General features: G+C 35.2%; 1 pseudogene; it reads right to left on the reverse strand.

The window, feature by feature from the left end:
- Nucleotides 1-832: 832 nt before the first annotated feature.
- Nucleotides 833-1,197, reverse strand: LOC110597722 (transmembrane protein 208 pseudogene; annotated as a pseudogene).
- Between the last annotated feature and the right edge of the window lie 16,786 nt (nucleotides 1,198-17,983).

Here is a 17,983-nt window from a genome sequence, read left to right on the forward strand (position 1 = left end):
AACTTGATGGGTAATGGGCTAATAGTAGGTGAAAGTAGTAGGCAAAATTAACCTGTACTCATCCTTGTCCTGATAAAAGTTTCTTCTCTATCATTGAAATTATTGGGTTATTTTGAATTTCTTAAAGACACTCTCAGACAATTATTTAAAAAGAATGTATAATCACACACAAGTTTCTCAAGGGCAAAAATTGTATGTTCTACTTCCTTTATTTTTTTCTACATCTCTAAACCCAATAGAATAGATTATGCATACAATTTCAATACTCAATAAATGCTTAGTTGACTGACTCAGACCCAAGATGAGCACATTGCAAAGGCTTTTTTGTTCAAACCTTTGAGGATTTGAACATACAAAAGTAAAAGATGGTTTTTCTACAATTTTTATTTTGTTGTGATGAAAACACTTAATATAAATCCTTCCCTTTTAACAGATTTCTAAGTGGGCAGTACAGTATTAAGTGCAGGGATAATGTACAACAGATCTCTAGAATTTGCTCACCTTGAATAACTGAGATTTTATGCCTGTTGATTAGCAACTCCTCATTCCCCCTACCCAAAATTTCTGGCAACCACAATTCTACTCTCTGATCTTAGGAGTTTGATTATATTAGAGGCTGTGTATAAGTGGAATTATACAGTATCTGTCCTTCTATGGCAGGCTTATTTCACATAACATAATCTCCTCAAGGTCTGTTCATGTCGTCCCATATTACAACATTTCCCTCTCTTTTGCTCATATTCTGTGTAATTTATTTAATAATCCTTTACCCCAGACTAACTTTTGCCCCTGGACTGAGCCTTCGTTGCTCCAGGCATGCAGGCTGCACAGCTTATAGAGCCACCCAGCGCCCAGCAGCCTGTGTCCACAATGCGAAAGGATATAGTTGGTTCATCTGACACCATTTCTGCCAGTACTGCTGTTTGTCATTGTGCTCTGGTGCGGGGACACCATTGTCTGCCATGAATCAGGGGCCTAGCAAATTCACCCACTATGGGTAGTGGGCGTGGCCTAGAGTCAGAAAGCAGGAGGACCAAATGTAGAGGAAGAAGCAGCTGAGCACCTGCAGAGAGGCTTTCAGTGGGATCACATCCTTAAAGTGCTTTTCCAATTTCAATTCTGCTTCACATTCTTTACATTGAGGTTCATGCCACCATCTATCAAAGCCTCGCCTTCTGAGAAGGCGGCTCATGCCATCTCAGACTGGAAGCTGCCCCCATGTGCAGCCAGACCAAGGCCTTGAGGCAGTAAGTGGCACCTGTCCCCAGTAAGATCTGCAAGTAGAACTTCAGGGTTCCTTCATGTTAAGGTCTGTAAACAAGTCAAAATAACACCTGGCATTTTGCCAGGGGGAATGTTAGAGTTCATAAACAAGTCTGGATGGTGCCTGGCAAAATGCCAGAGGGAGTGGTTTGAGAAGTAACAAAAGCAAGCCATTAAGTGTGGAGATTCCTTATTGGTTGACTGATGTATCTAGTTTATGCTAATTAAGATAAGCTGTGCAAAATGTATAAATAGCTCTGTTGTCCTACAATAAAGGGCTCCCTCTCCTGCTGTATCAACATACACAAGTTATTCGTCACCCCCCCCCCCATTCTGCTGCACCGGCCTGCGACACCTTCAACCTCTTCAAATATCTGTTTCTACCCTCCAATGCTCACTTTGCCTGTGGCACCGTGGTGCAAGGAAATTTCCATCCAGGGAATCAAAAGAAGGCAACTGAAATGGTAGTCAGTAGGTATCACTGCACTTATAAAGAAGCTCATTTTTTAAAAAAAGTCTGAATGATACCTATAGTATGTATGTACCACATCTTCTTTATTCACATCTGTAAATGTATATTTAAGTTGTTCTCCACCTTGGCTATTGGGTAAAGTCTGCAATGAACATTGGAGTGCTAAAATCTTTTGGAGACACTGGTTTCAATTCTTTGGCATAAATGTCTGCAAGTGGGGTTGCCAGAGTACATGACAGTACTATTTTTAAGTTTTTGAGATATCACCACACTATTTTCCATAGTTGTTGCACCATTTTTGCATTCCTGCCAACAGTGTATAAATATTTCAATTTCTCCACATCCTTGCCAACATTTGTGGTTTTTTTTATTTTCATAGATATATATAGGTAACACAACTAAAAATAACAAACAAGACAACATCAAGCTAAATATTATATACAGCAAATGAGATAATCAAAAAGAATAAAATAGCCACCTATAGAATAGGAGAAAATATTTGTAAGTCATTTATAAAATAAATGGTTAACTTCTAAAAAATATAAGGATTCTTACAATGCAATAACAAATAAATAAACAAATAAATAAATTGATTAAAAATGCATTAGGAATTTGAAGAGACATTTATGTTTTTAAAAAGACATAAAAATGGCCATAGGTATATAAAAACATGTTTAATGTCACTAGTCATCACAATGTCACTAGTCATCAGAGAAATGCAAATCAAGACCACAATGAGATACCACCCCACATTTGTTGGGATGGCTATTATTCAAAGACAGCTTTTGAAAAATGTTCTCTCCATTGCAGATTTTAGAAAATTGGTCAAGTTGGACATTCAGCTTACATTTCACCATGTTAACTAGAAGACCAGCTGCAGAATTGTCGGAAACAAGTAATTTATTAATATACCTATTTCTGCCCAACAATAATAGAAGATTTTCTCTCTCTTTGATAATCCAATTGTCAGATATTGATAAATATTATTTGGTAAGAAACTACAAAAATGGACTCATCTATTAGTACAACTGAGATCTATGTTTTAAAGAATAAAAATAAATTGAAAAATCTGTCCTCTTATAGAAATTATTTCTATGTCCATTTCAGGTCATTCTCTTCCAAATATTTCCTTTTAATGTACCCAAGACTATTATTATTTTCTGAGTTGTATCATCTCTAGGTCTATGAAATACATACAATTCAGCCAGCTCTCAATTTATGGAAATAATGAATGCTTGAGTAAATCAAGGCCTCGGAAGAGTGATGAAAGTGGTCAGAGAGCTTGAAATCTTGTCTTACCAAGAACAGTTGAAGTATCAGTTATACTTAGTTTATAGATGAATGGAAGATAGGATAGCAGTCTTCAAGTATCATGTTTTAATGTAGAAATGGAATGAGACCTATTCTATACTATCTAATTCAGAAGGGTAGATTGAGGACATATGGGTGAAAGTTACATAGAAGCAGGTAGCTAAACAATTAGAAATAGCTTTAGCTATTAGTAACATAGAACACAAAATATAACTACCTAAAAGAAGAGAGGCTTCTGTTTGCCTAAAGTAAGCAAAATACAAAAATAACAGCCCAGTCCCTTTGGAAGTCTTCCTAATCAGAGATTCAAGCTCTTGACAGCTCATTCTAGCTTCTGTCTCATGATCTAAGATGGCTGCATGAGTTCTAGCCAACATACCCTGCAGTCCAGGCAGCAGGAAAGAAAAATGGTGAAGAGGAGGTGCATCCCTTTGTGTAAGAACATTTTCTGGATGATACGTACAACTTGCACTCATATTACACTAGCCAGATCTTAGTAATGTGTCTGTTTTCAGCTTCCAGGAAATCTGGAAAACATGTCTTTATTTCAGGTAGCCAAGTATCTGTATAATAATCAGAATTCTATCACTGAGAAAGGAGAAGGAGAACAGACATTGTGGTACAAACAGAAGTCTCTGTCATACAGATGCTAAGTCAATACATGAAAAATGTTTTCCAACAAATAGTTTAGAATGGCAGGATTTCTTGAGAACTTAAATGTTCCCGCATTAGAGAGGTTGCCAATAAAAGCTCTCTATGCCCACCTGCAAGGAATGCCAAATTGGGCAATTCTAGCTTTGGGCTAAGTCACTTCCAAGATCCTAGTAAACCACAAAATATTAAACTACAAATAAGAAAGAACTATAAACTACCCAATTAGCTATTATACTTAACATTCATTCCCCAGCCTAGATTTCACAAAAATTCACTTATCAACAGTCAATTCATTTCAGTCTTTTCTCCTTGTATTAGTTTTCATGAGTTGCTATAACAATACCACAAAATGAAGGGCTCAAACAAAAGAAATTTATTTTGTCACAGTTCTAGAGACTGGAAGTTTAAGATCAAGTGGATTTGATTTAGCAGATTCAGTGATTCCCAACACTCTCTCCTTGGCTCAAACCACCTTCTTCCTGTGTATACTTGCTCTTTCCTCTGAGTGTGTACCTATCCAGCACCTACTCCTTTTCTTCCAAGGATCCCCGTCATATGTTTTAGATCTGCGTCCATGTGATCTCATTAAACATTAACCACCCTTTTAAAGGCACTATCTTCTCATAGAGTTACACTGTGAGATATCAGGGGTCGGGGTTTCAACCTGTGAATTTGAGATGTGGAACACAATCAATTCATAGTTCTCTTCATTATTTCCCCTTCTGTTCCATTGTCAAAAAGTCAATGAACACTGAAATAGATGGCAGAAACTAAGTGCAAGACAGAAATCTATAAATTAATCTTCCTGATAAATTAGTATCAGCTATTTCACACAGATTGTACAATAAAACAAGAGGCTTTCCCCAAAAAAGTAGTCACAGAAGTTGGGTGATAGTACGAGATGGACTTTTTCCAAACCCAATTGTATCATCTTCTTTTCTGTGTATATGTCTATTTCTGCAGTTATTTCTAAAACTCAAAAGTCAGAGACATGATCAATATGCCTAGTTTGAAAGAATAATTAGAAAATATATTAATTACCCTCATCATGCACTTTCTTTGATAGCTAAATATTCATTTAACTCAAAGACTGTAACATAATTTTAACAATCATACATAGTTGTTCTTGTTGTTGCTTTTATCTCACACTTTTGAATTCCACAACTCAGTCCTTTCCAACAGTTAGCCAAGGTTAGCCACTTTATTTAGTGTGAACTTCCCTAATTAGTGTATGTCTACTGTTTTCATTTATGGATTTTATCATTTAACAAATATTTACTGAATGAGGACTATGTACCATAAGCTGTGGATACAGTAGTGCATGAAAACTTCATAATCCCTGACAGTCTCTGTGCTCAGAAAATTTAAACTCTGGGAAGGTGTGCAAACTAGACAAGCAACTACACAGCGGATGGTGAACATTCTGACAAGGTGGGTACCAGGTACCTAACTTGAATCTGAGAAGCCAGGGAAGCATTCCTGACTGAGGAGTGTTGAACCAGGCAGAGGAAATGAGATAAATGTCACTTTCTACACCTTTTATTCCCAATTTTTTTTTAATTTTGAAAATGTTAAAAGCTATAAAAATTTTCTTTAAAATAATATTATAATAAACAGACATTTTACTTTCACCTAAATTCAGCAATTTATCATCAGTTTTTTCTATTTTCTCAATTTCTCTCTCTCCAAACAAGCACACCTAACTATGCACATTTGACAATCAGTTGCCTATACAATAAAACAATACTTACTCCTAAATATTTCAACACTCTGCTATATACTATGACCCACAATACAATTATTTCATCCAAAAAAAGTTAAAATTAAATCAACATTGTCGTCTAAAATAAAGTCCATATTTAAATATCTCAAATTTCAAAATGTCCTTGATAGCTTCTTTTTTCTTTTTTTTCCCCCAATCTTTTGCCCCAGGATCCAATGAGAGTTTATCCCAGCCATTCTGCCAGTGAGCTAGCAGGAATCAGGTCCAATCCTGATTTTCAAAAAGAAGGGTTGTACCCTAACTTGGTTTTCTGGGGAAACAGGGCCCCAGGTTCTTAGGTGTAAGAAGGTTTCATCATTGTAACTATAAACAACTAGCAGGGATGCCCAGACTTCTTGGCCCCTAATCTGAAAAATATTATCTTTTAGTCCCCAACTACCACCATCTAGGCCATTCTGGTGTTCTCCCCATTAAAAAGGAATACCCACGGAAGAGCAGGGTCTGCCTCCTGGTACACTGTCAACTATGCCCTGACCCAAACACATGCTCCACATGACACTAAAGACTCAAGGAAGTCTCCTTGCCCTGGCCCATGAGTTTTATTTTGCCCCATGTGGTTCCACAGCATTCACCCAGAGCCTTCTGCAAAACACATCTCCACTAGATTGAAGTCATTAAGACCTGTTAGGAGTTTTCTCTGTTCATCTTTGTATTGTGCTAGTACAGTACCTGAAATATAGTGGACCCTTGATTCAAGTTTGCTGAATGAGCAAATTACAAGTGAAAGTATACCTATTTATCATTTCCAGATGACTCTATGAAGTGGTGTTGCCTGCCAAAAACAACAGTGTGCTTTCATAGGTATTTATGAATTTGCATCATATTACAAGTATGCAGTTTTAACACCAGTGAATTTCCTCCATCCCAGCTTGCAGGGAATAAAATGCCAGTGTGTTTGCACTGCCTCCCTGCATATGTTGGTAGTAAAATATTCACGACTTAGAGAATTATGCAGTGTGTTTTCAACAGCAGCTTTTGAAAGCCACTTTTTCCATTAAAACTGTCAGTTTGGTAATACAGCCATGATTTCAAAGCAAAGGAGCATTATGGCGCAAATCAAAGATAGATTACATATTTTATGTTTACATATTCCAGGACCTTCGCAGTGTAAAGTTGTTGGGTTTTTTTTTTTTTAGACTTTATGTAAGTCTCATCCATTTTGGAATTGGAATGCATCACCTTTATTATGAACCAAATAAAACCAGCGTATAATATATGTGGTATTGCTAGGTATTACACCTTCTGTATTCACTAGCAACGGCAAGGGAAAAGAGTGGCAGTGAGAACTGAGAAAGCCATTCCCTGTTGCTTTATTTTTTAGTAAAATGAATCCCTGTACATCTTCTGGCCATCTTACATTTTTGGAAGATATGCATATATCCCCAAAATGTCAATAATTACATTATAACTACTTGTCAAATAACAAAACTAATAAATAAATTTATAACCAAGTGACCTTAAGAGTAAGAGGAAGTTCTGATTTTTTTTTTTTTTTAGGGAAAATATATTAGTCTCCTTGACAATTAGTGGCAACAGAAAACTATTACTGAGTTTATGATGAGCAGAAGAAAAAAATTACTTGGTAATAGATAGCCTGTATCTTAATTACAGGTTACAATGCTTACTTGGGCATGCTCAGTTTGCAGAAGGATAAAATAAAAGGAATTAAAGCTCTTACAATAACGGTATTTGTCCATAAGTGGTGAGATTCTTCAACAGCACAAAAAGTGACAAGATGATAGCTTGTTTAAATACGGTTAGATAATATGCTTCAGAGATTTCTATCCTTGGCAATATGGTGGCAAATGAGGGCTGTGTAAATTAAAGTAATGTTGAAACAGTTCCACAGTGTTAGGTTCGAATGAGAAAAGAACCAATTTTATTTAAGCACCTTTTCTGGTCACCAAGCCTCCATAAGGAAAAACAATAAACTAAAGAAATCTAAAAAACAATGTGATATCATGATAAAGATGTTAGCTCTGGACTCAGACTGAGTTCAAACCCTGGCATTACCACTTATTAGCTCCTTAACACCAGACAGTTAGTCCCTCTGAGCCTTGTTTTCTCAATCTCTAATAAGAGTCACGGACAGTCTGGCTAACCCAATGCCATTCTTATCACCCTTCTCCTTTACCCATAGAAGGTGAAACAGTTAACTACTTGCTTTCCAGGATCCCTTATAGCTAAGAATAGTCCCTCAGTGTCACTCTGGATAGTGAGATATAATCAAGTCTGGTAGGAGGCACTAGGAAAAGATTTGTTTTCTTGTAAAAGAAACAGAGATAGCTGGCTCTACTTGTTCCTTTATCTTCTTGCTTTGAATGGAGAGATTTCCTAAATGTTGGAAATCATCGGGAAATCATCTTGTAACTGAAGAGAAAGGCCTGGAAAAGTCTCAAAGACATTGTCCTTGCTATCACTGAGCCCCAGAACCAACATCCACAGTGGTCAATCTCCAAACTTCTATTTTTAGCTGTTATTAGTTGAGTACTCAGGTACCATCAGTTGTATGCATTTCTAACTGGTAAATAAGATTAGTAACAGTACTTACTTCACCATCTTGTTCATTAAGGTAAAGTAGAATAATTTACAAAGAACTCTTAGCATAGTGGTCGGCACATAGGGATAACTAAGCAAACTGTTACTGGTTGTGGTAGCAGTAGTAGTAATGTCTCCATCATCATCACTATATTTTGAAACCTGCTAAGAGAAAAATGTACCTCCACTGGTATACCCTTATGTATACTGCCTTTAGTGTCATGAGTATAAAGCAGAGGATATTCAAAGATTCAAGCATCCCTCAGGTTTAATCAGCTCTGAAGAGAATCTAGTGCTCAAAAGAACTAGTGCAGCTGCCAAAGAAGCATTGCCTAAAACCAAGTCCATTTTAGGCACTAAAGAATCCACCATCACTAAAATCCACTATAAAAGAAGTGAGGTAAAGCAGAGTACATGCAATATGTAGTTACAAAAAATTTAGTTCATATGGAATATTAAGTTAAAGATTATAAAAAGAAAATGCATATATTAAGAACAAGGTAAAATAAATACAGTGGCATATTAAGCAGAAAATGGCATGTAATTTATCATGTAATTTATTTTTTAAAGGTTTGTATTTTAGAAAAGATACTTCAAGAATTGTTAATTAAAAGAAATCTATCTTCCTCTTCCCTTAATGTTAAAAAACGCCAAGTATTTTCTTTACCACCAGAAATGATGTATGTTAACCATCAAAAGCACACTGCCAGTTTTCAGATTCCTGAAGAGAGTCACCAAACACCTGAATGGCAAACTCCAAAATATTGAATAAAAAATGGGGGAGGAGGGATTCAAAACACAGCACTTTCTTTCAGAGCAGAAAGTCCATCTCTGAATGACAAAGACCCTCCTCCTGAGACCATCTTCACTGCAGTGTTCCCAAGACTATGCTCTGGCTCTTGTTGCAAGTGGAAGTAGAAGGCACAGCAGTTAAGCTGCGGAGTAGGCAGTAGAACTGGTGAAAACCTGCACTGGTCCTGCCCACACAGCCACATAGTAACTGTTTCCACCTCGAATGCCCTGTACTAATCTTTGTCACTGACTGGCAGGATACTGGATAAGGGTTTATTCAAAATGCTTACAGTTACTCAAGTTCATAATGTTCAGTGTGAAATAAAGAATATTATGTAATCCCCCAATTTCTGGAGCTGGCCTTTCTGGAGCAGAATAGACCTACTTCCTGTCTTTTGGGTAAACAGTGTGCGATTCAACACTCTGTGCCACACTGGCCCATTAGAGCCATCCTAGTCTGCTGGCAGCACCACTCTAACTAACACAGTGCCCCTTTCTGCTCCCTTCTTATTCATAGTGATGTAAGGATGAATTGTTAGTTTTAACTTTGAGCTTCCTGGCATTGGTCCATTTGTATCACCATCCTGGCATTATTTAAATACAGTGTGCTTCATATTTATGAGCTTACAAAATTTCTGGTCTCCTGCTTCGGCCATTCTTAAGAACCATCAAGGGAAAAGGGTGTGACCATAAAAGCTAGTGTGTAACAAACCTCATTCAAATGCAGGCAGTGTATTGGGAATCTTAATTCTATTAGAGCATGGACAATGAATGTATTTGTGTTAGTTACTTTCCCACTTTGAGGTTAAACAAACCAGTGAATGGGACTCCGGGTGGCAGCAGAATGAGATACTGCATCGGATGACGCAGGCAGACAAATGCCAGGGAGCATTTTAAAACACAACAAGCCTCTTTCCTGCCTTCCCATGACTTTTCAGCAATTTGGATTCTGTAAATGGAAATGAATAGCTCCAGTCCTCCAATATCTTCATTCAGCAGTTCGGTTCCGAGGTTCACGTGATACATTTATCTCTATGGCTCCTTCTAAGAAAATGTATCCCATTCAAAGAAGGTTTGAATTAACCATAGTTAATGTGTTCCATCTACTCTCAAATTGATATCCTTTCCTGAATAAAGTTCTAATTTGCAATAATTGCCAGACTGAATAACTTGCTACAAACCTCCTACCAATGCCACTGCAAGACTTGTTTCTCACCAATGTGATTCACTGAATACATTTGTGTTTAACTCACCACATACACATGCACACACACACACACATATTCACACATGCATACATGCAAGCACACATACACCGCACCTTTGACAATGGTGTGAGCTCCAAGGCAAACACAAGTCTCACGTGTAGTAAATAAGCAACACTTGGTGAGGTTGCTTCCACAGCTGTTCTACCCCCTGCCCAAAACTTCCCCTTCACACTTTTGCTTTATATCTCTGGATTGGCATGATTATTTAACTAAAACTGGAGGAACATGGACTCCACCTTGTTTGCTTTTCTAAAAATTAATCTCCTCAGTTAGAGGAGCTTGTATAGGATACAGAGATAAAATATTAATAATGGATGACTAAAATTTGGTCAGCATCCTTTAACATACTCTCTTGCAAGCATCCTGCATTGTGGACCTGAGGCTGTATCAATAGAGTAAGCATAATTGAAGACGTCTTGGAAAAACACTAAGAATTAAACCTTTCCAAATCAAATAGGTGTTAACCAACAAACCAACCAGAGTAATAAAAATAAAGATATTAATCATTGATTACACAGCATGGTCCAATTCTTTAGGATTCTGACAAGCCCTCAAATTCACTAGAAATTACTAAAGATAAAATAGTCCACCTATTATGTCAAGAAACCATCTCCCAATGCAAAGGTATACTTAATCTATTCTTAACCACTAAAAAAGTAAAATGTAATTCAAGTAATCCTTATTACCTGTTATAATAAAATTTATCATATTTTATCCTAAGATACTTGTTCTCATTTGTTATGGTATTGCTGATGTTTCAAAAAGTTTAGTATTATTTACATTAATAGAGCTTATTTTCCATAGAAGTAAAAATTAACCATATAGACATAATCAGTCAAATTTTTATCCTTCATATTTACTAAGCTCTTACTATATCATGAGGACATAAAGAAAAATATCAATTAATTTTTGTCCACAGATTGTCTCATGGGAATTGAGTCACTTGTTTTTGCTAACAAAGACTTAGAAAAATGCATGATTTTCTCAATGTGCCTAAGAGAAACAAATATAAAAGTAAGACAAGAAAACTGACAAGAATACAAAATGTATCTCAAGAAACTGTAGAACCATTGATTTGATATCAGACCTCAGGACTCCTAGTATTTTATCATTTTTGCAGTTTCTAAAAATGATAGATGTGGAAAGTTTGCCATCAAATCTATAAATGAAATGGTATAAGCAACTAGCTAGCAATTTTTAATTACAGATTTAGACTTAAAAATGAGCTGGGAGGCATATGATGATTAAGACTGAAAATTTGTTACACAGTCTTGTCCTTTTTAATAAAAGTTATAAATGTGTTTAGCAATAAGCTGCATCAGGATAGAAAATAAGATAATCTAAGTTGGTGTTCTCATTCTTAAGTAATAGATACCACATCTACATACATATCTGAGTTTTCTTGTTTCTGACCTTTACCAGTCACTCTAAGCCACAAACTTTTCCAGAAATGCTAATAAATATTAGTGTATATTTATATAATGATGGAAATTATAGAAACAAAAGTATTTAAACCAAGTTTAAATGAAGCAGCTTTATAAGACCATTTTATAAAGCCCAGGCAGTATCCAATAAAGAATCTTCACTTCGTCCATCTCCCACCTCAAAGAAAGCTGTTCCTCTAGTCAAAAATACCATATAATGTTCAATCACTGGCTGTCTTCTAACTACCAGTTTTATTCCTAAGGATTCAGAGCTTATATCGTGATTCTCTTGTGTCAATGAATTAAAGCCAGATGCAAATGCTTTCTTGGTTTTATATATCCCCATTGCAGATATACAAATAAATTTAAATTTTAATGTCCTTTGGAGCTGGGAGTGTATTTAGTCATCTCCCTTTTCATGATATGTAATAATAAAAACATGTATTTTTGAATATTTAATAATTTTTTTCATTATGATTGAAGTCCTAAACAATAAAATCTTCTTAAATAGAAATAGGCAGAGCACGAACAGTGACTGACTATGGCAGTTTTCGTTTTCAACCAAGTCAACCAACAAAGGAAGGCCTGTACTCATCAGAATGAGAAAGTATTTCGGCCCCAGTTCCTATTTAGCCCTTGACCTCAAATGTGACTGACAAGTGGAGTGGTGATTTGGGAATGCAAGCAGACACCTGTCCACTGAGGAATGGACTGGAGCCAACAGCTCATTACACAGAAAACTACTAAACAGCCATTGTAGAGCAACGACTTTTCATCACCTGGGTCAGATACAAACCAATAACCTAGAGGTGAAAGGCTGTCCATCAAATTCCAGTTCCCACTTCCCAGGTCCATTCAATTCCATCTATTCAATTTTGAGGACTCTCTTCTATAGGTTTGTGCAAAAGAGCCCATGTGATTCAATAGAGTTCAGACTGTTATTATTTATGGGATGAACTGAAAGGATTATAGATTCGATCACAATTAAGTTCTCCCCTAATGAATCTGCAGGCTTTAAATAATCTTCTCAAAGTGCACATCACTTTTCTTTTCTCCTTAGATACTCTTGAGAGAAGGCACACTGGGTGATTTCAATGGTAGATACTCTCAGCCCTGAAGTGGATTTGACATGTAGACGAGGCTGTTAAGCCCAAGACTGTGAAGTCCATACTAGTTGCAGTGTTCCTGATGTCTGAGCACGTATTCATGAATTAGCAGCCCAAGTGTTTAATTTTCATGCAAGTACTTATGTGTTTACTAAAGATTAGCATTTTAATTAGCCTATATTTTTCTCTGAGACAATTGGCACGAATAGTATTTGCAGATACCTGACTAAGAGGATGCAGAGTTAAAAAAAAAAAAGGAGGATGGGTCACACAGTTTTATTCAAAAACTCTAATTAGCTAGTCATTCCCTTAGCATGAAACAAAGTGATATGAAGTGTAAGTTAGGTAACCACTGAGTTTTTGTGTGTTTGGTGTGAGGCTTTGGTGTTTAAATTTTACTTTATTTATTGGTTATTGTTAGTGCATTTTCCCTTTTCAATTATACCTCTTAATAGAGAGTTCAGCAAGTTTTTTTTCTTTCAGATCTCTTTGCATTGTGCATTTGGGTCATGCTTGGAATATTAAACATTCTGTTTCCGCCATTTTAAGTTCTGATAGTGTAACATTATTAAGTGGCTTTAATTCAACTTATTTCTGAGAACAGCAAAAGAAAATGATTGTGGTACTTCAGTTTTCTAAAGACTTTCTGCTACAATTGGAAAAAAATCTTTACTGTAAGACTTTTTTAGACATGGAACACGTGAAAAAAAACATAAAAACTGTTGAAAATGTGACACAAGCATTCAGAAAGAAACAGAAAGCTTCTCCTGGAAATGCCCACATCATGCTCTTTGCACAGAATTTACTTACATTTCACAGATTCAAAAACAGCAGTTTAGAGACTTGGTATGTTTATCACGTGACCTTAGCAATTCAAATTGCATATGACTTCACTTTCTCCCATATAACCAGGTCATGAAAGTGGAAAGTTTTTAAAAATTCTGCTACTTTTCCATTTTTTTCCAGATGTAACTTTTTTCTTCTATTTCTTATTTCATCACCTTTCCTCCCTCAATTTTGTTCAGCTCTAATATACGTATTTTTACTATTGTATTATCCCCTGTAAAATAAGAGTGCAATGTTTGCACATGTTTTCTAAATTCTTTCTTGGAAATTTTCTAGAATAACATACTTGGGAAGCATTATTTTATACTTACAGATAATTTGTTTCAGATGAACTAGTATTCATGCATTAACCACCAGTGATTAATAGAAAATTTTTGAGATTTAAAAGAAAAATATGTTTAAACATAGTTTTTTTTTTCTTTTCACTATCGCTTTCTCCATGCAATGGTTAATTTGAAAGAAAAGGGAAAAAAATAAGGAAGATTATTTTAAAAATTGCCACCACAAAGATGAGCGCTGGGGTAGCCTATGATGTAAATGTCATACAGACATTTTAAAATGTATAATAGAATCTGATTATCATCATTGGCATGGTTATGACTGGCTGTCACATACATATATTTTATGGCGTTATGTATAACCATGTGGTGTTATTATAACATGTAACATGACATTTGACAGACATTAAATGGCTCTCTAAAGAGAAGAGGGCAAGAAGAGAAGAGACATCAAAATTTTCATGAAAAATAAAAGAAAGCAAAACAAATGAAAAGTCAAATGGCTAAAAAGGGAATAGCTATTATGGCCTTTCATGGTATCTTTGAGAAAACAAAGCCTCCAAATTTGAGCCCTTCAAATTTTTTTAATAAAACTTAAGTGTGTGGTGAGGGGGTGGATTGCAAACCCCTGGCTGCTTTGCAAACACAATGATTCCTCAATTGCCTGGTATCAACCTCCCAAGTCAAATTTAGGATTAAAGCTTCATTTTGTTGGCTTCAGCTCTTTGTATCCAACTTCCTCTGAAAAAACTTCACGTGCTTTTGCCCTCTCAAGTTGATTATACTGATTCAATCATCATTTTATTGATGACGACTTGGAGTTATCTTAATAAACATCAATTATTATGCAGTAAGACCCCTATTGGCTATTAATTGAGAGTTTATTTGCTCTGAAAAGGAATTCTTCTATGTGGTTCATTTTTATTTCTTTTATATTTACTTGTTTTTATAAATAAAAATAAATAGATGTCCCTTCTTATTGCTATTAATATTTCTGTGTCCTGTAGCAACTTAATATTCCAATTTCGAATTTGAATTCAATCAACTCTCTTGCTTTTATTTACCTCTCTCTTTAGGTTCAGTAACCAAAAAAAAAAAAAAGATGCCTAGATAAAAGAGATATTACTGTATGTGAAGCTGTAGCTGGGTGTGTAGGACAAAAAGAATCAGGATGGTTAAATTCAATACACTATATTCTGACTATTTGATCTGGCATTTTTTAAAATATGTTTTAGTTGTTAATGGACCTTTATTTTACTTATTTATATGTGGTGCTGAGACTCGAACCCAGAGCCTCACACATGCTAGGCAAGTGCTCTACCACTGAGCCACAATCCCAGCCCCTGGCTATTTTTAATCCCTAGTGAAAGAGCAAATCACACCACAATCTTCTTTGCCTGATACAGGTACTAATACTATTGGTTAAGACCTGACTTCTAGAATAGGGAAAACTTCCAGCTCTAATTGAGGTCAATTCTTACCTGCTGCTCCTGCAGTCAATTTCAAGACACTCAATAATTGGGACTGGGATGTAGGCTAAGAAAATATAAGATATCAGCAAAGACAAAGCATTGTTTGCAAGCAGTCGGACCTCGTGTGTCATTAGAATAGTTACTATGGTGTAGCTTAAGCAGTTTGAACCATTTCTGCAGATGAATAACCAAGTGCTAGGGATTCAAAACTAAAACTCCTATGAGAAAGCTCTTCTTCCCTAGGCATATGAGGTTAGTAAAGCATAACTTATTATTTTGCTAAGAACAAAGAACTTCTCATATAAAATGACTAAAAACAGTTCACAAGGCTCTTAACAACAAAGTGTTTATTCAGTATATAAAGAAATCTACAAATTTTACATAAAAAACACAATGAATAAATGTTTATTAATCCTAAAAAGGCCAAGTGATTTACATAGTACCTCTTCATGATCAGATTATGCATCTTCTTTCTGACTCAGTTTCTTCATCTGTGGAGTTGAATCTACTCAGAAAGGGACAATGCTGGTATCATGTACTTTAAATGGCTATTTGGAGAATTAATAACTGACACTGTGGAAAATATTGCAAATTTATCATATCAAATGAGAGAAAGTATGCAAAAGGGCTTCAAAAATTTGTTGAGCATTATAGTAAATATTAAAATACTACTAAAGAAATTATCCATTTATTAAATGTTGTAGACATTAAAATAATGCAGACACATGCTAGATGTAAATATCTCACTGCTTATACCATTTCTATGTATAAATTTTAAACATTAAAAAAGTTATTTTATAGAAAATACCAAAAGATAGTATTGATAAAGTCTTGAAAATGAGTCTTAAAAACAATAAAGATACAAGGGCAAAAAATATATATTGAAATCAATCTCAGGACTGGGTTGTGGCTCAGTGGTAGAGCACTTGACAAGCACATGTGAGGCACTGGGTTCTATCCTCAGCACCACATAAAAATAAATAAATAGGGACTGGGGTTGTTACTCAGTGGTAGAGCATTTTCCCAGCATGTGTGAGGCACTAGTTTCAATTCTCAGCACTGCATATAAATAAATGAATAAAATAAAGCTTCATCAACATTAAAAAATTTTTAATTCATTCATTCATTCATTTAACAAAGGTATTGTGTCCATCTACAACTAAACAATTTTTAAAAAGAAAAAAAGTGAATCTCTTGAATACTTTTCCAAAACCTTCATAAAATCTCAAAAATGTATTCAGCAGTATTAACAGTTAAAACTATTTTCAAGAAAAGGAAAAAATGCTTTTATAGAGAGAAAGTGATGGGAGATTTGTTTCTTCTGGAAATGCATGGATTCTTGCAATGCATTGTCTGGAAAACTCAACTTTGGGATATTTAAATTACATTAAAAACTGAAAAAGAAGATTTAGAGTTATATTTTTAGGAATTGTATTTCTCAAGATATGAGCATCTGGTGGAATGTTAATAGTTACTTAGCAAAAGAAAAAAAGTTCCATGGGCAAATATATTTGGGAAATATTACATAGCCTAATCCAATAAGGAGATTCACAGTACTCATAGATTATTACAGATTCTAAGTATTCCTACAGGAAATAATTTTGCTAACCTTTCTTTAAAATAGATTCCCCAAATTTATTTCATCTGGGAACCCCTTTTACACTGAGCATCATTGCCATCTCAATGGACACAACTTGAAAACACCAATCTGGACACTCATACAGACATATAACCCTGCCATATGTTTTCTTCTTTATCAATAACATGTAAATTATTGCTTTCATTAAAGTATAATACTTCAAAGCTTCCTATGCCATCAGTGAGAATCACCTCAGAAAGCATAGGTAGTGGTAATTAGATATAAACTAGAGATTGCTTTCTGGTGTATTTATAATACAAAGGGTTATCTATGGTTTTTCTCCATATCTAGAAAAAAAAAACTTGTAAAGAATTCAACATTTACCAAAGGAGAAATGGAACACAAGTCCCACATTTCATTTTCACCTCAAATATTGAGATAATGGACACCCTCAGAGACTTCCTGTGGAACCTTGATCAAATATCCTTGTTGTCTTGTCCCTTACCTGGAAAAATGGAAGGACTTACTTGGGTGGCACCTCAATACTCTGGCATCACATTTGTCCTACAACAATGCTTTAATACATGTTTTCTTTTTATATAGATAACTTCTGTAATCAAAAATATGTTAAATTTTAATTGCTTCTTTTCATTCTAATCACCCTTTCCACGTGAACAAAAGTCTTTGGTGGATAGAAGTGTTTTCTAAAAACGATTGATCTTTTAAAATATTTTCCAATGCCAATCTATACTGGTTTACCATTTTAATTTATGTAGGAAAATTTTTCAATTCTACCAGTGGACCAAATCAATGAGTGTTTTTAGTTCCCATTTACCTTGTTCTGGGGGGGAAAAATGTTTGTTTTGTTACAGTCTTTAAGAGTAGCTTACACAATTTATTCTTAATTTATTTATAAGATTAACATCTAATCATGCTTGTATACATAATCAGGAACGTACCTTGGACAGGTAGGATAATGAAAAATAGTCCTTTAAATATAGGTTTCTCACTATCCAAAAGATAGCATTTAGATTCTCAAAATATCTGATTTTTCAGAAGACACAATTAAATAACAAAAGGGATGAAGGCTGTAGAAATCTCAAAATCCAAAGACATCATGAAGAGCCAAGATAAACCCTAAAGGAGCAGACAACACCAGCACAGCAGAGAGCAATTAACAAGATGAGAAGTATGGTT

Source organism: Ictidomys tridecemlineatus, chromosome 1 (genome assembly GCF_052094955.1).
Source record: "Ictidomys tridecemlineatus isolate mIctTri1 chromosome 1, mIctTri1.hap1, whole genome shotgun sequence".
NCBI lineage: Eukaryota > Metazoa > Chordata > Mammalia > Rodentia > Sciuridae > Ictidomys > Ictidomys tridecemlineatus.